General features: G+C 41.2%; 1 protein-coding gene and 1 non-coding gene across 9 annotated transcripts in view; one reads left to right on the top strand and one right to left on the bottom strand.

The window, feature by feature from the left end:
- Positions 1-27,637, top strand: part of Srgap2 (SLIT-ROBO Rho GTPase activating protein 2) — a 242,435-nt gene that overhangs the window by 25,049 nt on the left and 189,749 nt on the right. The window lies entirely within an intron of this gene.
- On the bottom strand, positions 24,238-24,310 carry Trnaa-agc. The gene has a single exon. It is a non-coding gene; the product is annotated as a tRNA-Ala (tRNA).

Below are 27,637 nucleotides of genomic sequence, written 5' to 3'. Positions count from 1 at the left end.
GCCAGCCTCAGCAACTTAGCGAGGCCCTAAACAACTCAGTGAGATCCTGTCTCTAAATAAAATACACAAAAGGGCTGGGGATGTGGCTCAGTGGTAAAGCACCCTGGGTTCAATCCCTGGATATCCCCGTTCCCCTCAAAAGTCAGCAAATCCCTCTTTTCATGGAACTGTAATCTTAGGGATAGAAATATTTAACAGACTAATAAATGCACACATTAACAGGATAATTTAAGGTAGTTGAGTGTTCTGAAGGAAGTAGAAGAAAGATGGTGGGCTGGAGAATGGCCAGCAAGGGGGAGGGAGCCTACTGACTCATGCACAGACAGGGAAGGCCTCTTGGAGACGCCTGAGTTGACAGTGTAATGAAAACAAAGGAGCCAGCCAAGGGAAGATCTGGGGGCAGCAGATACCAGGGTCCGAAGCTGTGTATGTTTGAGGAACAGAGCTAAGATCTGTGTGACCAGAGGGTAGCAGATAAGTGGGAGAGGAATTATGGAGTGAAGTGAGCTATTCAGGGATGGCTAGACCACAGGGCACCTAGGGAACACAGCAGGGGCTCTGCATCTGATTGCCAGTGCAGTGGGAAGCCAAGGAAGGCAAGGATCTGGGGAGTGATATAGGATTTATTTATATTTTTAAGATCACCCTGCTTGCTGTGTGAAAAACGGATGTTAGTGGATAAAAAGTGGAAGGAAGTGTACCATTTGCAAGGTTCTTGCAGTAACTGAGAGATGGTGGTGGCTTGAAACAGGTGAAAGAGGGACAGATGTGAGACTTGTTTTCTCTCTCCACTAGGTGAAACCAGAATGAGTGGTATTCTTAACATATGGACAAGAAAGGAGCATTTGCAAGGAAAGTGGAGCAGTGGCAGGGGTGTATGTGCAGCTCTGATTCCCATTTATACAAGATATGTAACACCTTTCCAGAGGTCATTGTTGCTACTTACAGCACAGGCCCTGTAGCATGGTAAGGCAGGCTTGCAGATAAGACCCACAGCTCAGCAGGCCCACTTGAACTTCTTTGTAAACCCACTTGAATTTATCTGGAAGAGTTTCAAGCTTTGATACTCCTATTTGTCTAATGCTGGGTACAAAACCACTTACTGGGGTCTGATTTTAGGACTGCTGTCAAGGTCCTCTGTAGGTAGATGGGCTGCAGACATCTCTTCTACTATGAGCTTTCTCTTTTTAAAATGTTCTTTTCCAGACCTCACTCAGAAGTCTAGTTGTTTATTTATATTTCAGTGAGAGATTGTATTGGTTTCCTGAATGAGATTTTGATAAGGGTCTAGGACACTAGATGCCAGTTAAGGGTACCCTTGGAGAAAGTAAGCAGGTATATGGGGCTGAAACTAAAATGTTGGGACACCTGCAGTTGGATCTACTTAACAATTTTGCTTGGCCTTGAACTCTTATCCTCTCTGAGAAATATTTTCCTAATTTTTAAAAATCAAAGAGTTGGATTCAATCATTGCAGTTCCTTTTAACTAATTCTCCTAGATGGGTAGGTTTGTACCTAACTGCCCCAGGGGAGTTGTTTTTCTCTCTTTTGTCCTTCTATGAGGAAAGCCTGTGTTTTCTTTCCTTTCCTTCTTCCAGAAGAGCTCTCTGTAGCAGTGTGTAGAATGCCAAGTCACTAATTTCCTCAGAAAGGGACGAGCCCACAATTTCAGCATGTTATCTGCTGTGGTGTCTGCATTCTGGCCAGCGGCTGTGCTCAGAGGCTGGGCTCCCTTGTTTGGTGCTTATCTGTGGGAGCCAGAAGGGCCCGCACACCCTCGTGCAATAAAATGAACTTCAGAAGTGAAGGTGTGGGAATGCAGATTGTCCAAAGCAAGTAGAAAGCATATTCACATGAAGGTTTTCCAGAGGAAAGATTTTTGAGCCATCATCAATTGAACAGCTGAGTGTGGGTGGGGGTGCACACCTAATCCCAGCTACTTGGGAAGCTGAAGCAGGAGGGTCACAAATTCAGGGCCAGCCTGGACAAAAATAAAATAAGAAGAACTGGAGTGTAAGTGCTACACTTACCTAATGTTTGAGGCCCTGGGTTCAATCCCCAGTACTGGGGAAAGAAGGAAATGGAACAGAATTTTCCTTCCTTAAGATCACCAGGAGTATGGAGATTTCTTGGAAAAATGGGAATGGAACCACCATTTGACCCAGCTATCCCTCTTCTTGGTCTGTACCCAAAGGACTTAAAAGCAGCATACTACAGGGACACAGCCACATCAATGTTTATAGCAGCACAATTCACAATAGCTAAACTGTGTAACCAACCTAGATGCCCTTCAATAGATGAATGGATAAAAAAAATATGACATATGTACACAATTATTAATACAGCAATAAAAGAGAATAAAATCATGGTATTTGCAGGTAAATGGATGGAGTTAGAGAAGATAATGCTAAGTGAAGTTAGCCAATCCCAAAAAACCAAATGCCGAATATTTTCTTTGATGTAAGGAGACTGATTCATAGTGGTACAGGAGTGGGAGCATGGGAGGAATAGATGAACTCTAGATAGGGCAGAGGGAGGGGAAGGGAGGGGTCATGAGGTTATTAATGATGGTGGAATATGATGATCATTATTATCCAAAGTATAGGTATGAAGACTGAATTGGTGTGAATATACTTTATACAACCGGAGATATGAAAAATTGTGCTCTACATATATAAAAAGAATTGTAATGCATTCTGCTATCATATATAAATAAAAAAAAAATCACCAGGAAATGTATAGCAATGTATGTCCCAACTGTTGACATAATTATAGTTATTTCATATTTGCTTAGCATTTTGTGTTTTTTAAAGTGGATTCACTTACATTATCTCATTTGATCTTAAAAATCCTATGAGGTCAGCAGGTCAGAAATTATTAATCCCATTTAAAAACTGGGAAAACTGAAACATTAAGTAGGCTAAGTGACATACCCAAGGTTACAGTTAATAAGGGCAGAACCAAAATGTAGAATGCAGTTTTTTCTTTTTAAAACAACAATATTGAGATGTTATTTACATGCAATAAATTGAACCCATTTTAACAGTATATAGTTCAATGCGTTTTGACAAATGTGTGTACTTGTATAATAACCACAATCATAATCTCTACATTCAACATTTCTATCCCCCCCAAAAGTTCCTTCATGCTTCTTTGCATTTCCTGCCTCCTGCCCCCTGTTTTTTTGATGTCTAATCCAGTGCCTTCTCACAACCCCACGCTCTGATTTGACAGCCTTTCAGCTAGCTGTATCCTTCTGGAGAGAATTCTGGCTGGCAGCCAGCCAGCCGCATGGTGTTGAGTTATGATAGTAAATGGGAAGCGGGTGGGTTGGTTACTCCATTGTTAGTTCCTTCCTTCCCATCTTTTACCAGCTCCAGGCTATAGAAAGATAATGTGGGATCTCCTTCCCAGGTGAGCTTGACAAGCGGGACGCCCACTCACCTGCCTGCACTTGCTTCTTGTAACTTGCAAAGAGGTGGAGGGTGGGAGGTGGTGAGGTAGGTGGTGGAGGAGGCGACCTCTAGAGGATGCTCTGCTTCTGCAAGTCTACTCTGTCTCCGCCTTGGAAACCTGCTTTCTGTTGCTTAGTTGCGGTTCCCCAAGGTGTTAAGCAATCTGAATCCCGTATTTGATGACTGAATTCCAAAGCCCTTATCCCAGCTCTGAAAAAAGAGCAAAACTTGAGTTTCATAGCTATGTAGAGAAGGCCCTGCCCTGAGCCCTTTTTGTGTGCCCAAGTTGCGTTCTGAAGGCAGACACTTCCCCAAATACTGTTCTGAAGTCCTGGTTTTGCCCATAATGTCCAGAACATTCCAGAAGGTCAGGGTGTCTGCCCATACGCTGGCCCATACATGCTCTTGGAGTTGCTATGTGGCATCCAATAAAGGAAGGAAGTGGGCCATTCCTTTACATAGTTGGCTTTGCCTCTGGACTAGCAAGATGGAAGATGAATGTCCTAAATAAGCCCCTTCAGTGGCCCCTGGAAGTGACCCAGAATAATAGTCTCTGCTTTTTCTGGGTGAGGTTTGCTCCCATTTAGTCACCCAATTTAGGGTTAGCCATGTGCTGTTATGTGAAACCTTCCCATTTGTTTTGGGTTATTTGAGTTTTCAGGGCCCTTTCATATCCATTATGTATTTTTCCTTTTCTTCTCAATAAGTCTGGTACTTTCTATTGGGGTAAAAGCTGCATCTCATCTGATCTAGGAGAACCACAGGGACAGAACAGACTCAGATTTCTCTTCTGCAAAGGCCCATCTTGAACCTGGGGCCTTGCAGTATTGATTTTCTCCTAGTTATCTTACAAATTTCTCTGGCTTTGGTGAAGGGGGAAAAATCACCAGGCTGCATGGTTGAACTTCAGGTTTCTCATTTGTTAGCGACCTCAACCAAAAAAAAAAAAAAGAAAAAAAAATTTTTTTTGAGAGCATAACTTAGGCACTGGTTTTACCTTATACTCCTGAGTGTCTGGTTCTCAACAGCTGGTGGCCATCCATCGCCTTACTCTTTACTTTGATACATACATTAGCTTGGTGAGGCCCTGGTATTGACTGCTGCATCTCACCGCCCTCCTTTTTTCCCCTGCAGGGACCTCTTGCACTGTGGAGGCTTGGAAAACAGGGCTTCCTGTGTTTTGTCTACCAGCAAAGCTGGGTACCCAAAGGCCTATGTGACCAGGCCATGTGGCTGACTCTAGTGTGCTTCTGGAAGACATGGTGATAGGGACAGAGACTTATAGTTGAGATACCTACATGTGTACATCTGAGTGGTTGAACAGAGGACAGAAGACTGCTCATGTCTGCAGAGAAGGGGACAAATCCAGTTTTGCAGTGGTCACAGGTTGTAGCAAAGATGTCTCTTCCATTTCCCACTGGAGTTAGGTTTCTAAAGGTCCAGGAAGGTTTCATTCCTTTTCAGGCCCCAAGAGAGCTTTCCATAACAATGAAGAAACATTCAGTATTACAGGAAATAGGTAGGATTACTGATGACCAAGGAGGGTGGCAAGGAAAAGAAAAAAGATTGTTTTAAAGGAAAACATCAGGTAGGTGTTACTGTTCACACTGGGAGATCTTGGATTTATTTGACAGTTCCTATTTTCCACTTAGGCTGCATGTATACACTCATTTGGGAACTAGGGAGGGGAATAATATTCTCCCCAAGGAATTGTGGCTGAGCTCCCTGTCCCTAGAACCAAACAGAGCTGCTGCCTCTGGGAAGCAGATTGGCTCAGCCCTCCCCCAAGAGCTCAGAGCTGTGTGGTTATTTCATGACTTTTTCCCCCTTGTATTTTCCTCTTTGCTGCTTTTACCTTCCCTTCCTACAGGATAGCTCAGCTGTCTCACCCCAGCTTTACCTGGACCCAGACAAACTGCTGTCCCCTTCCTTTTTTTCTCATAGCCCTGATCATTTCTTCATGGGAGGGAAGGAGTATTTTGTTCTGACGCCCTCCTGGAAGGACTGCACCCTACCAAGACAGATGGTTGCCTAGCCTATTTTTAACTGTCTCTGGGGAAGAAGATTCCACAACCTATTTTGAAACCTGTTTCACTGATTGACAGCTCTCAAATTAGGAATTTCTTCCTAATATCTGACTTTAAATTCTGCAGCTATCATTGAAAATCTGTTTTGGTGTCATTGTTGCCATCACCCCCCCCCCCCATCCCCTGTGGAAATTAGGGATTTGGAAAAGAGAGGGATTTTGGAAGTCATCTAGGCCCACCCCTGATGAAGAAAATGAAACTCACCGATTTCCTAACTCCAAATTAAAATGGAAAATGCCTCCTCATCTTCCCATTGAGAATCACATAAGTTTGGGGCCCAGCCTCTGAAAGTGCACATTTGGGTGCCATTCTGTGAGAATCAATTTAATTTTCAGGGAAAAAAACAAGTAATTCTGGAGTTGGAAGTGTAGAATGCAAGGCATTAACTGACTTACTCTATTTTGTTTCTAGTGAGAAAGTTAAATGATGCTTGTAGAATTACCTTGCCACTGTTGGCAGAGAGCAAAAATAAACTCAGCTCTCAGTATACAAAGGCTTTCCCAGTTCTTTCCCCTGCTTTCATACCAGTGTTTGTCTTTAAAGGAAAAATAGGGCTGGTTATTTTTTTCTTATCCATTAATAGACTCCTCTGTTAAGTGTCTGTCTTAAAAATATTGTCAGGTGGCTGAAACTCCACCAAAGGCCCCCCTTCACTTGGCTTCTGTGCTGCACACTTTCCTCTCTTGACAGACTGCATCTTGATGGCAGAAAGCTCTGGTGAGAAGCTAATGATGTCAGCTCAGTGCAGAGCAGTGCAGGGGATCTTGTTATGTGGTATAGAAATCCAGCATTCTATGCAAATCAACAGGAATGTATTACACTGACTCTAAAGGGGTCTTGGGAAGGGATCTCATTCCTCCTTAATAATGGGTCCTTGAAGCTTTTTTCAATCAAACCTCAAGGTAGACATTTTCTTCTTGCAGAGGTAGCATCACATGGCAGGTTGGAATGTCAGATGCTTAGATCAAGCTATGGCTATATTCAGACCTGTGACCAAAGTTGAGGTAGCATTTGGAACCTCCATCTCTGGGTCCATGGTTTAGAGTATACATAGTCAATGTACAGGTTATGCTCACAGCATTAGCATCTCCATTTCTGGAAATCTGAATAAAATTCAGTATTCCACCCACACTTTAACTGTTTGAGAGGTAGTTAACATTCTTACTTTAATAAAATCCTAGGACAACTTTCTTTGCTATCTGATTGGAGTGGGTTAGGGAATATAACTCATTTTGCTGTCAACCTAAGAGAAAAAGGCAGGTATACTGGAGACATCTTATCTGGGACACAGTTGAGCCAGTAGTTGATCAGTTAATCACTAAAAGTCAGTTTAAAAAGAGAATCTTAAAAAAACAAAAACAAGCAGTCTCTATGCATTTTATTTTAATTTTAAATTACATAAAGGTACCTATATTCACAAATCTGTAACAGGGGCCAGGGCTTTTCCTTAGAGTATAGAATTCTATTGACTTTCTTTTTATAATAAAAACTATATCTTTAACATACCTGTGATTTCCAGTTTTAGTTTTCTTTAAGTGGAACAAGTTCTTAAATACATTTGAGAAGTAAAATGCAGAATACTTTCAGATTTTTAAACTCCACCACTATAATCTTTTATCATTGTCTTGCATACCTAATTGAGCAGCAGTATTTTAAAACTACTTGTCTTCATCAGGTCTTTTCAAAGCATTCCTCTTATTTTTCATGGAAACTTTTTTTTTGTACTCATATTTTATCAGTTGATAGTTTAGTATATAATTAAAATAACAAATATAACTACTGACCCTGGGGAAGCTCCCAGCCTGACTGGTGGGAGCAGAGCAGATACACAACAGATGGGTCTACTAGCAACCAGCCCTCTGCATGTCGTGGGTCCCAGACAAAATGTATTAGAGCGTAGTTGAATTATGTCAGATAAACAGCAGGTCAATTAAGAAAGCATAATTTGTATATATTTCTTATCTTTTTCATCTATTGCTCGTTACAGGGAATTTTAACTTAGTGCCTTTAATCATAATTCTTCTGAGACTATAAGCTTTGGAAAGGTAGGGACCATTTCTTATTTATCTGTATATTTCCAGTATCTCCTAATATATTGGCTGCCCCATAGCAGGTGCTGAAAGTATATATTCATATATACTATATATGTATATATACACATGTATATAATATATATTCATATATAAATATATACATATATATGAATGTATTTTCTTAATTTTATGTGTGTGTGTCCACATATGTATATACACTCACACACACACACTCAGTGCATTGCAGTATACATTGTTGGTCTGAACAACTCTTTGTTGAATAAGTGGATCTGTGTATGTATCACTACATGTAACATAGTCAAAATCCATATAAGAACCCTTAGACTATCTATAGTTGAGCATTTTGGCTGCACTAGTTCCTTCTGTTTACATGAGGAAGTGAAAATTGACAGTGAAGCTTTTACACTTAAGTTGGCACAACATGTATTTTAGGAAGATCCTCTCCTAATAGTAACTATACTGCATTCTTAGACTAATAAATGCAATGTCAATAATAACTAAAATTTTATTGAGGGCTTGCTTTGTGCCAGGTACTGTGCTCTGGGTGTGTTACCTCGGTTAATCTTTATGTCCCTGAAAGAAGTCATAAGGCATACTGTGTTATTATTATTTTCATTTGCAGCTGAGGAATATTTGGAAGCTGATGAGGATATGGTACAAAGGTTGGTTCTCTGAACAGTGGAGTAGTGAGGACAGTTTGTTTTTAGAGTGCTGCTGCTTATAAGGGTTGAGGTCCTTCCAGGCAGGGTGGAAGGAGGCCTTACACTTACAGAAACTGCCTAGAGGGAGGAACTGGCATTTGCTTTTGGCTTTTTGGGAACCAGAACAGGCACTGTCCTGACTCAGAAAGGATCCTCGATGCCAGGGGTTGCTGAATATTTGAATTCAGCTTCTGGCAGATGGTGCATAAGCCAGAGTAGCAGTGAAAAACACGTTATTGTGGGACATCAGACCCTGCCTGTCACTTTCTTTCTGGGTCTCTCCCTTGTTGGAGGGCCCTTCAGAAACTCCTTTTGCTCTGGTAGTCTGGATGTGTGTGAACAAGCTGCTTGCAGGTGCCAAAACAAACAGCAGTGTGGGTCCCAGGGACCTGGCTGGGAGCTTGGTACAGGGTGGAAGGGCTCCATTTGGGAGTGGTGTTGATAGAAATAATTTTCCTAGCAGTTGGCATGAGGTTGGTTCTGAGTTGAATTTAAGAGAGAGTTAAGATCTTTTGTTCCTCCATACTTTGGGGACCTGGCAGATACCACAAAGCCAGTCTTTACAAATTCATTCACAACCAGAAATGAATCTCAAAAAGTACTAGTCTTTGGGCCTCTTGGTCAGGAAGGCCACAGGCAGCAACAACAACAAAAAACCCAACCAAACAAAATGCCTATGGGCTGGCAAACAGAATTTCTTTGCAAGGCTAATTCTGAATGTCAGTCTCTTCCCTTTTTTGTAGGTTGGAAGGAAGCCACAATGAAGGGAGGGAGATGGCAGTTGGAGGCCACCTTCTGTAGTCTCCCAACTCAAAAGAAGGAGCATTATCTATTTTTGTGGTTGGCTTTAAATTGCTAGAAGAACAACACCTTGGCCTGGAAGTTAAATGAAAGGATTCTTTTTTTTTTTTTAAAGAGTCAGTCCTTTTTTTTTTACACTTTATTTATTTATTTTTATGTGGTGCTGAGGATCAAACCCAGGTTTTCACACCTGCGAGGCAAGTGCTCTACCACTGAGCTACAGCCCCAGCCCAAATGAAGGGATTCTTGATGCACTTTTCTGCCAGAGGGGACTGTGTGTGGCTGTGTGGCTAGTTTTGCTGCTTGTCTATAGCAGTTTTTTTGGTACTGGAGATTGAACCCAGGGTCACTCTACTGCTGAGCCACATCCACATCCCCAGATCTTTCTGTTTTTTTTTTTTTTTTTTTTTTTTTTTTTTAATTTTGAGACAGAGTCTCACCGAGTTGCTGAGGGTCTTGCTAAGTTACTGAGACTGACCTTGAACTTTCGATCATCCTGCCTCAGCCTCCTGGGGTTGCTAGGATTATAGGCATGCGCTATGCACCTGGATACAGTTTGATTTTTTTGACAGATACCTTGAGAAGAGTGGATTTTGACTGAAGGAGTGACTTTACTAGTAAGGCTGATTTCGTGTTAGAATGAATCCTCAGAGTCTTTCTTGGTTTACATTGTACTCCTTGAAAAGAAAGACATTGAGTGGTCTTGTTAGTCTTTGGGTTCCATTCTGAACTGGACAATTCTGAATTGGCCCTTCTGAACAATTGGCCAATTGAGGAGTTATAAAATATAGTGAGAATTGTGCAGTGGTATTGAGCACATCCATGGAGATATACTGCACCCATCACCATGGAAGTCTCCTTGATTTGGCCTTAAACACCAAGAGCTGGCTCCCTGGAATCCAACATCTCAGCCCTGTACACAGTGTTAGTCCACGCCTAGGCCATATCTGGACATCACTCTTCTTTTAGTTTCATATCAGATTTTTGCTTCCCTGAAGCATAATGAAGTCATATAACCCTCCTCAAATCTCTGTTCTTAGAAGCTCCCAAAATAATCCATAACAGCTTTGTGAGGTGAGTCTTATTATCTGCATTTTAAATATGAGGATCATGTGACTCAGAGAAACATGCCCAAAGTCACACTGTCTGAGGAACTGAGATCCTAAAACTACCTCCAAAGTCTATGTTTTTCCCACAGGGCTTTTGAACTTGACCTTAACCCTTGGCTGTTTATGTTAGCTCTCGGAATCCTTGAAAGTAAATCAACTGAAATGGGTTTGAGAAAAAAAAAAAGAGGGAAACTTAAGTGTGGGTATTCACAGTTAGTGGCTTGGGAGGAGCATCCACTACCAAGTGGGAGCAGCCAGCTCTGTCATTTTCGTTAATGCAGCCACAATTCCTCTTCCCCCTCTGTTGATTGCACTGGGTAGAAATCAGGAGGCTGGAGCAGAGGAGAGGAGCTAACTGTGGCTTCCTGTGATTTACATAATAAAATCAGAATCTCCCCAATGGCTCTTTCCTGTCTGCTGGTGGCTATGATGAAGTGGGCCACCCTGGGGATAGCCTCACTTCTGGGCCTCCCTAGGGTTATTAGGCCCTCTAAGGGTCTTGGGATCAAATGTGCATTTAAATTGATGAGATCAATTCATTAGGATAAAGACTTCCTCTACTTTCAAAGCAGTATGGTGCTCAGCCAGACTCTCTTTAGAAGTTAATGTGTAGATAAAAATTTCATTTCAGGAAGAGATCTATGCTGCCCTTTTCCAAAGCTCAGATTACTAGAAGGGCAGGAAAGATTTCTTGAGTCTATATCAAAATATTCAACTTTGAAAGATGAGGGGTTTTTTAGGTTAGTTTTCTGCCTGCTGTTTTCTTTTAGAAATAATTATTCTATAGGTTTAAAAGGTGACCTAAGTGAGTTTTTAAATTTTTTAAGTCTGGGAAGGTTTTATAGTGTGTGTGTGTGTGTGTGTGTGTGTGTATTCTTCAACTCTGACCGCCTGGTAGTCAGCTTAATCTCTTCCTTCATCTTGATCCTTTAATTCAACATTTAATTACCTATTTTGGTGCCTGTGAATTAGATTTCTTTCTTTCTTTCTTTTTAATTTAAAGCTCTTCTGAACTCATAAACGGTATCCCAGTCCCCAAAGGGAATAATGCCTGCTCCCCCAGACCCACCACCACCACATCCTCTCAGTGGATACTGTTTTCGGAAAGACAAATGGAAAGTGCTGTCTCCCTCACACTTGACTGTTTGAGTTTGTCCCCATTACATTAATTTGCAGAACACCTTTTACTTCCTTTGCTCTTGATGGTTCTGTCCTTATAAAGTACGGAAAATCAATTGAATTCAAAAGATGTTAAATTGAGAGAGAAAGATGCTGCCACACTTCCAGCTAAAGGCAGACTTTAGTCTATAATTTCAGACTTTCTTTGATTATAAAGTGCAAGTGCCCCCTCCCCCTTTTTGTTTTTCTTTGTGGTTCTATAATCAGGAGTCTGCTATTTTCTTTCCAGTGCTATAATTAATAGTCTGGTCTGAACTATAAGAACCTTAAAGTTCTTAACAGAAACACTGCTTACTCACCTCATTTTACAAACGGCCCACTTAGCCCCCAAGAGTCGATTTTAGTCATTCAGCAAATGTATTTAGCACCGACTTCGTGTTGGATAAGGATGGTGCTGGATGCTGGGGATTTAAAGACAAAGAGAATATGGATCCTGCCCCCTAATGTGCATCATCTCATTGGTGAGGCCCACATGCAAATAATCAAGAAGAATTCAGTGTGAGAAATGTTGTAATTGAGTTCTATAAAAGTTGTGCCTATTCATAGAGTAGCAGTTTTCAAATTGTGTTGTATTTGCCTGTTCCTCTGTGAGCTCTTGAGGGCCGGGAATAAATATGGATATGGATGTTGTTTTAGCTTTTTCGCCAGTGTGACCAAAAGACCTGACAAGAACAAGTTTTGAGGAGGAAAAGTTTATTTGGCACTCATGATTTCAGAAGTCTCAGTTCATAGTGGCTGACTCCATTGCTCTGGGCTTGAGGTGAGGCAGAACATCATGGTAGAAAGATGTTGAGGAGGAAAGCAGCTCAGGACATAGCAGTCAGGAAGCAGAGAGAGCCCCACTCACTAGGGACAAAATATAAACTCCAAAGGCATGTCCTCAGTGGCCTGCTTCTTCCAGCCACACCTTACCTGCCTGTAGTTACTACCCAGTGAATCCATATCAATGCATAATGCGGTGATTAGGTTAAGGTTTGCACAACCTAATCTTTTCATCTCTAAATCTTCTTGCATTGTCTTATGCATGAGCTTCTGGAGGACACTTCCTATCTAAACCATAACAGCTGGGGAATGAATGAGTGAATGGATGTCTTTTACCAGTGCCAGGCCTGTCTTGCAAGGTATTCCATGGGTTTTAACTTTCTTGCAAAATGTTTAATTACTGAAGATGAATAGAAAATTGTTTGGGTTGGAACCATGTGGGAAACAATTGGATTTTGCTATCTTGCTTGTTAGCAAAATGCCTAATTGCTTTTTAGGATTCTATTAGGTTAGTATATGAGATCACCATTTTGTAGGTGATATGGCATTACTTGAATTAATATTAAGAGACCAGTTTTATAGTCCTCTGGCCTTCTTTAGGTTTAGGGCATACACAAAGGTGAGGTTCTGGGAAGATACTGGGTATACTATATGTTTTGCTGCTGAGTTACCCTTTGAATGCATGTCTTTATTTGGAGCTTCTGAGAAGGATTCTGTGCCCCACCGATTGTTGTGACATTGAGCTCTGAAGTGGAATTTCTCTATCCTTTTGGTAGACATGACAGGGAATAAAGCTGCTGCTCTGTGCCCACTTAAACATATTTCCATTTAACTTGGAGAAGGTATAAGAACAGACTTTTGTGCATATATAAGAGAAAAAAGCAAATGAAAAGGCCGTGTCCACTGCAGGCTGAATGGAGTGCTATTCTTAGCTGGGGGCTCTAACCTAGAGAACAGGAAACAAGATGCTTTGGAATGTGGACTCTGACTGTCCCTGACTATAGCCAAGAGTCTTCAAGTCATAGGGAAACTCATGACAGCTGCTAGCATCCTCCAGACCTTCCTCTTTTGGTAGAAAATTGTATACTCCCAGACAGAGCTGGAGGAGGGGATGGCTCTTTAGTGTAAGGGAGCTGGAGGGAAAGGGCAGATTAGGTCTCAAGAAGTGGGCTTCCACTTGTCCTGCTTCTTCCTTAGAGACCATCTGGGTCTTCTTAGTAGGTGGAGTGGCTTTTCTTGTTCTCAGGAGGTTCTTTCTGAGAAATAGAGTGGTACTTTGGCTGATTGAACTAAACGTTCTTCAGGAATTTAAGTACTCTTTGATTTGTTGTTTAGACTTTGACATTGGGGTTGAACTTGATCGGCCTTTGAAAGTTAAAAAGCGGGACTAAAAAGGCCCTATGCATACTGATAGCACACAATGGTGAATGACTAGAATGCCCGTTGCTTCTGATTGCTTAGTGACTACTGATTAATTCATTTGAATATATTAGTGTCTGGAAATTGGACTGATCATCCAGCTGCCCTGTCTTATGGTGTGATTGATAGAGGAGAATGTTTCCAGGTAGCATTTTTTTTTCCACAGGATTTGGATGGTGATGATATTAGCCAGGATCTATATTGTCAGTGTCACTATCACCAAATGATCCTAATTTGAATATGCTTGAACTAGGTAAAGTAAGGCAAACATACATCCAGCCCCTATCTTGTCCTGTGGGCTTATTATTTAACATTGATACAACTATATGTCAGTATTTTAAAAGGACATGTGTTAAGTTAGAACCCATTATGAGATGAGATTTTTCTTCAAGGAATTCCTGATAGTGTGACATTACCTCCACGCACATTGTCTGAAAGGCATCAGGCCTGTGTATAAGCCATTCTACTTCCTCACTTCTCTAAATAGGAAAAGAAATCTCATTTCCTTTTTTTCTTACCCTGAACACCAAGTCCATTTATTCATTCCAAAAGATATTATAGCCAGGGAGCCCCACTTAGAAGAAAGGACATTTTTTCCCCCCATAAGAATGGTGTACTTAGAGGCTGTGGTTGTGGCTCCGTGGTAGAGTGCTTGACTAGCGTGTGTGGGGCACTGGGTTCAATTTTCAGCACCACATATAATAAATGAATAATAATAATTAAAAAGGTACATCAACAACTAAAAAAGATATTTAAAAAAGAAAACATTGGTGGACTGGGGATGTGGCTCAGTGGTAGTGTGCTTGTGGGTTCTGTAAGAGACATGGCAGCAAAAGGGCTAGAGGATTGATCTTGTTCTGATCTGACAAATTCTGATCACTTATATTTTAAATGGTAAGGCCTAGAACTGTCAGTTTAGATGTATTCTGGGAAAATTGAAATTTGACAAAAGGTATGCAGTAAAGAGGTCAGTTAGGAAAATGGCTTTGCAAGATAAAAATCTTCATACTATTGCAATCTCAAGAACTTGGTTTTGTATTAGTGACAGCAAGATGCTGAATCAGCCTTCTGTATCCATGAGTTCTATATTTCCATATTCAACCAAAATTGATAAAAATATATGGGAAAAAATTTTCCAGAAAGTTCCAAGAAGCAAAATTTGAATTTGCTGTGTGCGGCACTACATTGAATTCATGAGATTGCAGAGATGTTGTAACCTCCTGCCATTTCACAGATCCTCAGTCTTTTTTCCATTGTTCCCTAAACCATGTAGTATAACAACTATTCACATATCATTTACATTGCATTAGGGATTATAAGTAATTTAGAGATGAATAAATGTACATGGGAAGATGTGATAGGTTATATGCAAATACTATGCCATTTCACTTGAGACTTGAGCATTCTTGTATTTTGGTATCCCTAAGGGTACCAAAAACCAGGGATGACTATATATGAAAATAGTTGGAGTGTAGGGGTGTCAGAACAGGAGAAATAATGAGATAAAGTTTTTTCAGGGGCTCCACGTCACCTGTTTTTTTCCAGTGAAGATTCTTTTGATGTGGAATTTATCTGTTTTGTCTAGCTAATTGGAATTATGGTTTGATTTCTGTCTCTAAAGACTCTGCTGTTGGTCTTGGACTACTTAATTCTCTTTGCTCACCAAATTGATGACCTTGATAATAAGGCATAAGATCTGATGTTTAGTATGGCTTTGGATTATAGGTTCCTTTTATTCTTAAATCAGCAAAGAGAAACCAAGAGAAGCAGCATGATCTAATTACATCCATAACCCCTAACAAGGGGCTAGGGCTGTAGCTTAGCGGCAGAGTGCTTGCCTAGTATGTGTGAAGCACTAGGTTCAAACCTTAGCACCGCATTCAAAAATAAATAAAATAAAGGCATGCTGTCCATTTACAACTATAAAAAAATTTTTTTTAAATAAAAAAAAAACCCAACCCTAACAAAAAGCTCTGGCTCCAAAGAGACCTGGGTTCGAATCCTGGCAGTGCCACATGTAAATTAGATCACAAAAGTAAGTTGCTTTGTCTTACTCCAAGAATTTCAGTGTTCTTATTGTAAAATGTGAACAAAATAACTGCTCATCCTGCAGGGAGGTTGTGAAATTAGAACCAAAGTGAAAAGGGACTGGTACCTGGAAGCACAGTCAGCTGTAGTTTGTTTCTGTTATTAGCAATGAACTTGATAGTGTGGAAACCTGTTCCTCCATGTTTTCCACTTTTCCATAGGTAAAATGAACTTGGCCTTCCTTGCTCAGTGGTTGATAGGGAGCCAAGTAAGATATTTGAGCTGGTGATGATGGTTGTGCATTTCAAGATCCTGGGGCCCAAGTTGGGGCTCTATAAGTGGCAGTATACTTCTAAGTTGTAGAACTATTTTAAAAACACACCCTGCCTATTTCCCCTGGTCAGTCAGTCCTCCTGTTCATAGCGGGGCTTTTTGGCCTCATTGCTTTAAATAGTCCTCAGATGGTAACTTGGATAGTAGATGAACACAATCCTTGTGAGTCCATTTGCCCTGTGCTGGGGACTCTATTTTTAGACCACAATGGCCGGAATAGAAAGCCTCTGACCCCACATCCCACTGGAGCCATGTGTGCCTGGCTAATGGATTTCTTTGGGAAGCTGGGACAAAGGCCTGGGTCTGCTTCTGTCATTGACTCCACTGGTATGGAGTAGACTATTAAAAACCAGTCTCCTCCTAATTGTCTGGAGGTCATAAGCCTGGCTTACCTGGGACATCCCATGTTATGATCCTAATTAAAGTTTGGCCTGTTTACTCTGCTCTTCTCAAACGGTTATAAGGGAATAAAGGCAGATAAGATATTTATGGGTGAACCTTTCCTGTTTTATTTTCCCTGGGATCTGTGATTAAAGGATTAACAGCACTCATTTACTGAGTGGACTCCTGTGAGGGAGGAGAGCTTTAGCACTTAACAATTTTGCTTCTTTGAGCCAGGGCTGTGCCAGCAGTATTTCCCATGTTACCTCATTTAATCCTCAGTCTTGTTAGATCTATAAAAGAGGTAGAAATTGAGGTCAGAACTTGCCCAGGGGTCACCATCATGGGCCTTCTACTACTTCATTCTTCACATGCATCTCTCCTCCTAGATGGTCAACAGTGTGTTCATTTCAGGGGAGATACTGGTGATTTAAAAGAATCACTAAATGTTTATTATTAAACACCTGAATGTATTCATTATGCATTCACATCTAGGAATCCTGACATTATCTGCAAAGAGGCTTGCCCCATTCCTGTGTTTGCATATTATCTGAGCATATTTAGGTTGCCTGACTCTGAAACCAGTGATGCTGGGGAGAAAGAGCCATCATACTGTGAGGGTGTTTCCAAAAGCAGCCTGATTCTTAATTATCTTACTAAAAACCATGTCCATGTTTATGGAGTGCCTTTCCCCAGGGAATCCCTGGAGCTTCCAGAGACATGATCTCAGCTGCAGAACATCCCTGTTAAGATAGGAGGGGGCTGAAATCATTTGCTCTCCTTTACAGTGAGTGGGAGACTCAGGCACAGATGGGAGACAGAGGCACAGAAGTTAAACAATTAGTCCAAGGTCACATCAAATGATTTCCAACTCAGCTGATGAATCTGTCTAGGATTTGGTCTTCCAAATGTCACAGCTTCCCTTTCCGTGTAATTTGTTCTCAGCCATTTTACATGTCTTGTCCTTCTTCCTCCTTTTTCTGTTTTGGTAAATAAGATTTTTTTTTTGCACCTACTTCCTGATTAATGTTGGTTTTAATTTAGCCCTTCAAGATGGTCAATGATTTAGCTGAAACAACTGCTACCAGAATGTAAGTTTATAACACACCTTTATTGTTATTTCTCCCTGATGTTGAATTTTCTGTACCCTCTGCATGAGGTCAGTCTCTGTGGGTTAAGAACTTTGGGGCTCCAAAGACTTATACTGGCAGAGGAGCTCCAGTGGTTAGGGATTGTCACCTTGCTCAGAGTAGAGCTATTGGGAAAAGAACCTAGAAATTCCTGTTTTTAACTTCATAGAGGAAATGGAGCACATTGAAGAATAATAGCCCATGGTCTCTCCTGCAGAATAGTTCAGATTTGGCTTTTGTTATTCCTTGCTGGTTATAATAATAACATTATTCACAAACATATCTTTTTGGTTGTCCTCATGACTCAGAACTTTGTGAAACATGAACTTACTCGTGAAACACTTCTCCTGTGTTGAAGCTGGGAGGTGTTGAGGTAATGTGAGCTTTGGTGACTGCATATGGCCTCTTAGGGAAATGGCCCAGTTGTTTAGTTTCTCAGTTGTATTTATGTGAATTTTTCTGGCAGCTTCACAGCTTACTACTGTGAAATGCGTTATAAGGGACGACCTTTTACAAAAAGAGAGAGGTTTACCCAGAGGAGGGGATTCATTGCTAGTAAAATGTGTTCTAGTACCAAATGGTTTTGGGTATCCTAATGACCTATGCAACTGCAGGTCTTTTGGTTTGTAATGTATTCAGTTCCGTATTTACTCATTCAACACTTTCCATCTATCCATTGTGTGCCAGGTACTGTGTTGGACACTGGGTGACAGATGAATAACTGCCTTTTCCCAGGATTTCACAGCAGATGTTGGAATTGATTGTCATTTAGCTTCATTGATTCTGCAGTAGAATTTTCCAAGATTCTGTCTGATGTTGCCCTGTTGATTATACTTGAGGATATATCCCAGACTCTGACTGTCCTTCATCTCTCCTTTCTGCTGTTACCCTGGGCCCAGCTGCCATCATCTCTCACCTGGATTATTTTGGTTGCCTCCTAACTGGTTTCCTTGCTTCCATTTGTGCCCCCTTCAGCATATTCTCAACACACAGCTCAAGCAATCCTTTAAAAATGAACCTCAGATCCTGTTTCTCCTGTTTAAACCTCCCGGTGGCTTTGCATCTCCTATAGGCTCCTGCCCCTGCTCCCCATGAGACTTTGCTCTTAGTGCTCTCCCTGTCACACTCTTCATCAACATTGGGCTCATTGTGTTTCCTTCAACATGGCGGCCATGCTTGGCCCAGTCTTGTTTCAGGGCCCTGCTGTTTCTTCTGTCTGGAACATTCTTCCTCAAGTATCTGCATAGCTTCATTCCTCACTCTCTTGGATCTGTACATAAAAGTCACCTTATTGACAAGGCCTTCCTGATTGTTTTTTATAAAATGTACCTCCACCTCACATTTCCTATTTGATTAATGTCTGACATTCACTTGACTGTAAGCTCCCTAAGGGAAAGGATTTTGTCTGTTTCATCCTACTATATCCCTAAGGCACTTAGTAAATAGCTGTTGATTGAGTAAATAAATCAGCTTATTACACTTACTTAGTGTCCTCTGTAGAAGGGGCCTCTTGGACCAGTGGTGCAACACATCTGTATGACAGTTGGTATAGAGAAGATGTGGTCAGAATGGCTCTGTCTGTGTGGAATAGAGTTTTTATTAAAAAAATAATCCCAATGGCTTCTGTGGGCTTTAAAATCCCTTGTTAGCCTTATTAATATTGCTCTTTAGTTAAAAAGTCAAAGGATGGATTGAAAGGGATCTGAGAGATCATTTGGTCTCCTTCTCTCATTATTGATAGAAGAACAGCAAACTCCAGAGAAAGTAGGTGAATTACCTAAAGTCATGAAGCTCCTTAGGGGTCAATCTGAAATTAGGATTCTGACATCTGATTCCATAGTCTTTCTTATATTCAGTTCCCTGATGGAGGAAGTCCATGGCCTTTCAGATTTGACAGTGTCTCTCCGGATTCTAAACAGGAGCTTTTCTCTGCATATTTTAGCTTAGTATAGATGGACAATGACCCGGTAATATGAGTGGAAAATACTGAAAGGTTGACCAGTGTGAGTGGGAACTGCCCTGAAAGTGCCCACGGAAACACTCACTCTTTCATTAACAGGAGATGTGCAGGGTGGAATGGAAACCAAAATCAAGAGCCTTTGCTGCTCCAGTTGTTCTATTACATGTCACAGTTGAATGTGTCTTCCATTTAAATTCAGATTTTTTGATGAATGGCCAGACCAGCTGCAAGCCCTTTGGACCAGAAGCCTTGATCTTGCCAACTGTTCATTTTCTTGATGAACTTCCTTATTTTAAGCATTTGTGTGTAGCCACTCTATTGTGGAGTTGTCAGAAGGGTGTTGAGTCGGCTCTCCGGGACAGTCAGCTCTCCCCATGCAGCGTGTGTCCTGAAACTGGCCTATTTCCATCCTCTTTGTAAGTGCGTGAGGTCTTTTGTTCAATAGGGTGCAGTGAGTGGGGACTCTTAAAGAGAGAAAGACTCCTCCAGCATTTGCTGGAACATGTTTGTGAACTGACCGTGATGTGATTGGGATGGCATAAAAAAGACTTAAATTTATTTAATTTCTTGCCATCTGGTTTGTGATACAAGGTGCCCCAATTTGAGTTTTTAAGGCACTTTGATCATACACAAAGAAGGTGTCATACTTAATTCCACTCCCTGTAGCCTCTGTTAAAATACTTTTTATGCAAAAACAAAACAAAACAAACAACAACAACAAAACTCATACTTTTACTGAATCTAGTTTTACTCAAGCAAAAGCTCTGGACTTTTCCTAATTTGCCTGAACATTTTCCTGTTAAGATTGAAATGTACTTTGGGGATACTGACTTTCAAATAAATGCTTTTGGGTCAAGGGAAGTTCAAGTGCCTCGAGTACCATTACCATCCCATTTAGAGAGCTTCAGTTTGCTTGGGTTACAGAATACATTTCAGTTTAATTTCTTAAATTAGGTGGGCAAAATACAGTTCAGAAAAATTTAGGGCCATGCTCTAATATACCAAGGAAACAATAAGGCCTGGAATTAGGAACCAGAACCTACTCTGTTCAGACTCTTCTTTTAAGGTTGGGTGAGTGGAGTTTAAGAGTCAGCTGAATTCTTCCTTTTACATCTTCAGGTTTTGTACTGTTGTATGTTAGCCCCCTGCAGCCTGGGTGGTTCTCCCATCTGGGCCTCAGTCATTCACCGGAGCCACTGATCTGGACAAGACAAACATCCAACAGTTCAAACAAATGGGGTGGTGAAAGGGCTTAGTTCTCATGTATTTTCTTAACAAAAAGCTAGAGAAGCAATTTCAAGGTCAAGAGGACTCACTCTGATGTTTTTGGTGATCAATTTTGTGCTGGATTCTGACTTAAGTTCTGCCATTGATTCTGAGTGCCCTGATCCTCAGAAGCAGAGAAATTCTTTAGCCCATAGGGTAAATAACCAAGAAATCCAAATTCTTACTTATTCTTGTTTTTGTGCTAAAAGGTCTTTTTTCTTTCTTTCTTTTTTCCAGTAGCCGTTTTAAGTTTTTTTTTTTTTTAGATACCAGCAAAAGGATATTGACCCAGCTTTGGAAATAAATGTGAGCTGTAGTTCTCTACTCTCTTCAGTTTTTGCTATCTTGGTAGTATGCTAATTATATTTTCTCTTAATTCTACTTCCCCAGCTCCCCAGTTTCTTTGGCAGACATTCTTACTTGTCTTGGAAGAGCAGGTGAAGAGTTCTTTTTAGGGCTCTTTGAAAGGATACAGAATGGATGATAGTCTCAGCTAATGGTAACCAGATCCAGGGAGTTGGGGTCAGCCCGGGCTGGAATCATTTCAAATTAGCAAGCAGTGACGTTCAGTGGCAGGAATACAAGTGACCACAGTGTTAAAACACATCTGGAAAGGGATTCTGACATCATCCCCAGAATCTGCTGGGAATACACACAGCCTATAGACCCATTCCTCTTTGACCCTATAAAGATTCTTTATAGAGTATTGCCCTGAGTGGTTTTCTGGCCAGCTTGCCTGCTCATTTATCTTCGAGGAGATGGAAGGCGTCAACTTGCCTTTGGATCTCCACAGCCCCAGAGGTGCATGGATTCTGCATTTGAAAGTCCTGAAGGCCTTGTCAGAACCCAAGAGATCTGCTTTTCCTCTTTTCATTGTCCTACAAAACTCTTCATAGCAGCTAGCATTGCTGTTTTGATGAATCTCTCTTTGCTGTGTAAGTTGTCTGGCAGTGGGTGTCAGGATGCTGGTTTTTGGAGCTGGATACTTGAGTGGTGGTTAGGGAGGGGCTGAACTGAGCTGTTGAGGCTGGGTGTCTGGATACTCAGCTCCTCTGTTGAGGAGAACACTCTCCTCAGGCTGCTCCCTTGGGTCGTGCTGTGTGTGGCTCTTGAGATGTGGATAGAGGTGAGCCGGGGGCATGATGAGGTTTTGTTGGTGCTTTTGGTAAAGCAGTCTAGACTACAGGATTTGGCATGACTTTTACCCTTAACCTCTGTGTTTTTCAGTTAGCCCTTGCCACCTGTCTCGTCTCATCTTTGATTTCCTCACCTCCTCTTGATTGAAGCTACACAAGGGCTCCATTTTCAAGACCAGGCCTTTTTTAAAAATCAGCGATCAATTTTATTATAATTATTAATGCATATTAATTGTTTAAGTAATAGGTTTCATTGTGACAATTTCATATATGCATATAAAGTACACTTTGATTGGTTTCACCCTCCTTATTACCTTCTCTTACTTCCCCTTCCCTCTGCTCCCTCTTCTTGGTCCTCTTCCCTTTTCCTAACACTTCCCCTCTACTCTTATGTCAATTTTTTTTTTCCCCTCCTGGAGTCCACACATGAGAGAAAACATGCGATATTTGTATTTCTGGATTTATCTTATTTTGCTTAACATGATCTTCAATTTCATCCTTTTCCCTGCAGATGATATAAGTTTGTTCTTTGTGGCTGAATAATATACCATGATATGTGTGTGTGTGTGTGTGTGTTTGTGTGTATGTGTATCACATTTTCTTTATTCATTAGCTGATGGGCATCTAGGCTAATTTCATAACTTGGCTATTGTGAATATTGCCGTGATAAACATGGATATGCAGGCATCTCCATAGTATTCTGACTTTGTTTCCTTTATCTGTACCCAGGAGTGGGATAACTACATCTTATGGTAAATTTATTTTTAGTTTTTTGAGGATCCTCTATGCTGTTTTCCATAGTGGCTGTAGAATTTACATTCCTACCAACAGCGTATGAAGGTTTCTCCCAACATTTGTTATCTTGATAAGGGATATTCTGACTGGAATGAAATGGAGTCTCAACATAGGTTTTCTTTTTTTGGTATTGGGGATTGAATTCAGGGGCACTTGACCACTGAGCCATATCCCCAATCCTATTTTGGGTTTCATTTAGAGACAGGGTCTCACTGAGTTGCCTAGTGCCTTGTTTTTGCTGAGTCTGGCTTTGAACTCACAATCCTCCTGCCTCAGCCTCCCGAGCTGCTGGGATTACAGGCGTGCACCACTGCACCCCGGCTCAATGTAGTTTTGATTTGCATTTCCTTGATGGCTAAAGATGTTGAGCTTTTTTCGTTTATTTATTAGCCATTTGTACTTCTTTTGAGTGTCCAGTTCATTTGCCCATTGGTTGATTGAATTTATTATTCTTTTAGTGTTCAGTTTTTTAGATCTTTATATATTCTGGATATTAATTTTTGCTGGCAAAAATTTTCTCCCTTTCTGTAGGCTATCTCTTCACTTTGTTAATTATTTGCATTGGTGTGCAGAAGCTTTTTTGTTTTTTGCTACTGGGGATTTAACCCAAGGGTGCTTAACCACTGAGCCATATTCCCAGCCCTTTTTTATATTTTATTCAAAGATGGGGTCTCACGGAGTTACTTAGGGCCTCGCTAAATTGCTGAGGCTGGCTTTGAACTCGCAATCCTTTTGCCTCAGCCTCCTAAGCCACTGGGATTACAGGCTTGTGCCACCACACCCAGTTTGCAGATGCTTTTTAAAATTGATGTAATCCCATTTGTCAATTTTTGCTGTTTTTTTTCCCGAGCTATTGGAGTTCTGTTCAGGAAACTGTTGCCTGAACCTGTGTTTTGAAATGTTTCCCCTGTGTTTTTTCTCTAGTGGTTTCAGAGTTTGGAGTCTTACATTAAGGTCTTTGATCCATTTTGAGTTGATTTTTGTACAGGGTGAAAGAAAGGGATCCACTTTCATTCTTTAAGGTGGAAGTCAAGTTTTCCCAGCACTGTTTGCTGCAGAGGCTGTCCTTTCACCAATATATGTTTTTAGCCCTTTTGTCAAAAATCAGATGGCTGCAGATGTGAGGGTTCATGCCTGGATCTTGTTGTATTTCACTGAAGACCAGGCCCTTTTGAGTTCCGAGCCAATTATGGCTGAAAGCATGTTCTCTCGACAGCCTCACATCCACCCTTTAGTAAACCATGCTGCCATGGGACCTGGGACTCCAGATCAAGGGCTGACAACCTGAGACCTCTACAATTTGGCACCTCCTTGTGTCCTTGAATTGGCTCAGCCTATCAGGGCTAAAATTCCTCCTCATATCCTCCTCTCTCCTTGGCTTGGGTTCTGTCTTGAAGTTTTGGGGCTAGGACTGGAGGAAAAGGGAGTTCTAATGTACACACACAACAACAGAGAACCTCCATGTACCCAGCATTCAAATTCAGCAGTTATTGCCAAATTTGTTTTATCTGCTTCAAGCCCACCTTCCTTGTACAGGAAAGACTAGGTAAATACCTAATTTCTTTATCCCATCTTCCTTTTAAAATTACTTTTTTAAAAACACTTTTTAAAAAATATCTTTATTTGTATTTATTTACTTTTATGTGGTGCTGAGGATCGAACCCAGGGCCTCATGCATGCTAGGCAAGTGCTCTACCACTGAGCCACAACCCCAGCCCTAAAATTACTTTTAAGAATAATGAGTTAGTGATCTGCCAACCTCCACTAATGACCAATACTTTGTTGTTGTTGTTGTCATTGTTGTTTTCTGAATGTCACTGTGAGCTCATAGGTTTTGTTTGTTTGTTTGTTTGTCGTACTGGTAATTGAACCCAGGAACTCATAGATTATTTTGCATTTGCATTGTTTCAACCTATTGCTATCATTATTAATTGTTTTGTTTGCTCACATTGTCTCAGGTTAGTAGATGTCCCTCAGGTCTACTCCATGTCCTTTTGACATGGCCCTGTTGAAAAAAAATTTGGGGGGGAGGGTACCTGGTATTGAACTCAGGGGCACTTGACCACAGATTCACATCCCCAGCCCTCTTTTGTATTTTATTTAGAGACAGTGTCTCATTGAGTTGCTTAGGGCCTTGCTAAGTTGCTGAGCCTGGTTTTGAACTTGCCATCCTTTTGCCTCAGGCTCCTGAGCTGCCTGGATTACAGGCGTGCTGGCCACCACACCCAGCAACCCTGTTGAACTCTGATGCCTTCCTTGCTTTTTGGCATAGCTAGTTGTTACAGGTGCTATATCCTGCCATAGATAGAATCAGCCATTTCTCCAAAGGGCTGGATCCTTTTAGTAGAGAACACAGTCTGTACTCTAGGACTGAAATACTTTTACAAACCTTCTTTCCTGGGATTACAACCTGTTCCTGCTCATAGCCAGTATGAGGCTCTTGCTGAGACTCAATAGATCTCCAGGAACCACTGTGAAGTTCTGCCTTGCTCTTATAAAGATTTATCTCTGAGAATCTCCTGCTTTACCCCCCATGTATGATCTTGTTCCTGAAACTTTTGCTTCAATGACACTGAATTTTGCCAATTGTATGTATGCTATGCCTTGGATGCCAAGCGGCCTTCAATGGAGCCAGTTTCTCTGACAAGAATAGTTACTCTAGCCCTTGCACATCTAATACTCTAGCAAGCCAGGCTTTGCCTGGGCTCAGATTAACTTCTGCCCCTTTGGGCCCTATGTTCTATTAGCATTCCATTTATCTGAAACCTTTCCTCCCTCATCAAGAACCTACCTGGTCTTTAAGTATTTACTGTTGCTTCCTGTGTTCTGAGTTCCTGCCTCAGTTAGAGAGCTTGTGGTCCATCTAATCAGTTTGGGCTCAGTCCACATAGGATTAGGCAGGGTGGGGAGGAGGCGTAGTGTGCTTTTGCCATGGCATGTACCTGGTTGACCCATTCTCTATCTTTTCTTTCCTCGTGTAACCCATGGGTTTCAGCATCTTCAGAGTGGTGTTTAGTAGGACATTCTGTTGATTTCCTGCCAGGAAATAGGTTGCTCTGGCTCTGTGCCATTGGCAAATGGACTTAAGGATAGATAATAGACCACAGCTTTGTCAAATGGTACAGTACGAGAATATGGCCTTATAAGAGAGCTTGATTCATTTGAATGGTTGGTTCTTGTCTCTCATGTTAATATAGACAGATCCTTGACAAGAATTTTATGAGGTCTCAAATCTGGCTGATTGATGGTTCATCAATTAGTCCTCCAGGTTGACTGTTTAGCTGTCTTCTATGCAGTTTGGTGGATCTCTGAAGGTTCTATGTAAAGGGTAAATCATTTTGTTATTTAGGTTTAGGCTGTTTAGCTCCTTTACATGAAGATACCAAATATGGAAGAGATGCAAATATTCGGGGAACACCAGGAGCCTTATTCCCCCATCCCTTATTGGATTCTGTGACTAGACCCACAGGTGAATAGAAAAGCTAGGCTCAGAGTGGATGCATCCCAGATCTAGCTCAGCTTTGTGTTTCCTCCAGGCTTCAGTCAAATTTGCTTCAGACAACTCAGAGTAGTATTTAGAGTGGTGATTCAGAACTGCACTAGCTTACACTTCATTATAACAAATAGGAGACCCAGTAATTTATAGCCTATCATTTCTGGAGTCTGGAGATGGCTCAGCATAAGCTTTGCTGAAGCAGATTCTGTTACATTAGAGAACCTAGCTGGCTGTACCAACCTGAAGCTTTTAGATGCTAAGGAGGTCATGTAAAGGTGACAGAATGAATCTGGAACTCAATCCCCCACCCATGAAAGAGAATAATGACATTCTGGGTTGGCCTCTTTTCATTTCCCTTTGATTTTGAATAATAAATTCCCTCCTCACTAACCAGCCGAACAATTTGGGAGTCTGTATTCCCTAGAAAGACTCGATTCTCACACCCATCAGCCTGAATTAGGTGAAAACTCCTTGGCCTTAATGAATGTTGAAGGATTTCAAAGGGCTAATGGAAATTCTTCTAGAAGTAACAATTTTCATTCTATTGGTGAGGCAGTTCTGAAGAAATTCCCTGAACCTCTTGGGTTATTTTATAAAGCAAAATAGCCAGCATTAGGTTGTCTTTGCTAATAGATGACAGGGAGAATGTGAACACTTGGAATCCATGGAGAATCCTTAAGTTACATTTACACCCAAGTGTTATATCTCCCTTCCTAACCAGAGCTGCTTACAGGAAACAGCATAGAGAAATGTGCATTATTTCTCTCCCTGCCTCCTCCCGTGATTCTTTTAGAAAGTGGGGAATGGCTGTCTGCCAGGTGGAATCTGGGTGACAAATCCTAAGTCACATTCATGAGTACAAGCATAGCCCTGACTTGGGTTGCTTCCAAAAGAGGAAAGTAAGAGTCTTGTGCAAAAATCTTGCTTTGTTGCCTTTACATCTGATATTTTTGAGTTATCACACTGGAATTTAGTCTTCTACTTAGTTGTTTCAATCTATCGATTGATTTCATTCTGCATTCATGGAGCACCATCAGTGTTCCTGGTACTGTGCTGGGCACTTGAGATAAGATAAACAATACATGTCCTTGCTCATAGTCTGTGGGAGAGCATCAGAGGTGTGATAAGGCTATAGTAGCCTTGCCATATAATTTGCATCTGCGTCTTGAAGCCAGTGGGGGAGCAATGGAAGTATATTAAGCAAGAGAATGACATGATCCATTTATGTTTTAGATATATGTTTTAGATAAATTACTGGCGGCACTAAGGATAGAAGTGGGGTAGAGGGATTGAGATTGGAGAAAATAAACAGTTCAACAGATATTTGTCAAGCTCCTACTAAGTGTCAGGCACAGTTCTGGTGTTGGGAGCCTAGGGGTAAACATATTAGACAGTATCTGCCCTCAGAGAAGAGGTGTAGTGGTTGGCAAGACAGATAATATGCATGCAACAAATGATGTTTTTCAGGTGACAAGTAATTTGAAGAAAATCAGTAAAGTCATGGGACTTAGAATGTTTGTGCCTTGGGTAGGTGCTGACTCATTG

Source organism: Marmota marmota, unplaced genomic scaffold (assembly GCF_001458135.2).
Source record: "Marmota marmota marmota unplaced genomic scaffold, marMar, whole genome shotgun sequence".
NCBI lineage: Eukaryota > Metazoa > Chordata > Mammalia > Rodentia > Sciuridae > Marmota > Marmota marmota.
Note: the sequence above shows the minus strand (reverse complement) of the source record. Positions and strands in the feature narration are given on the sequence as shown.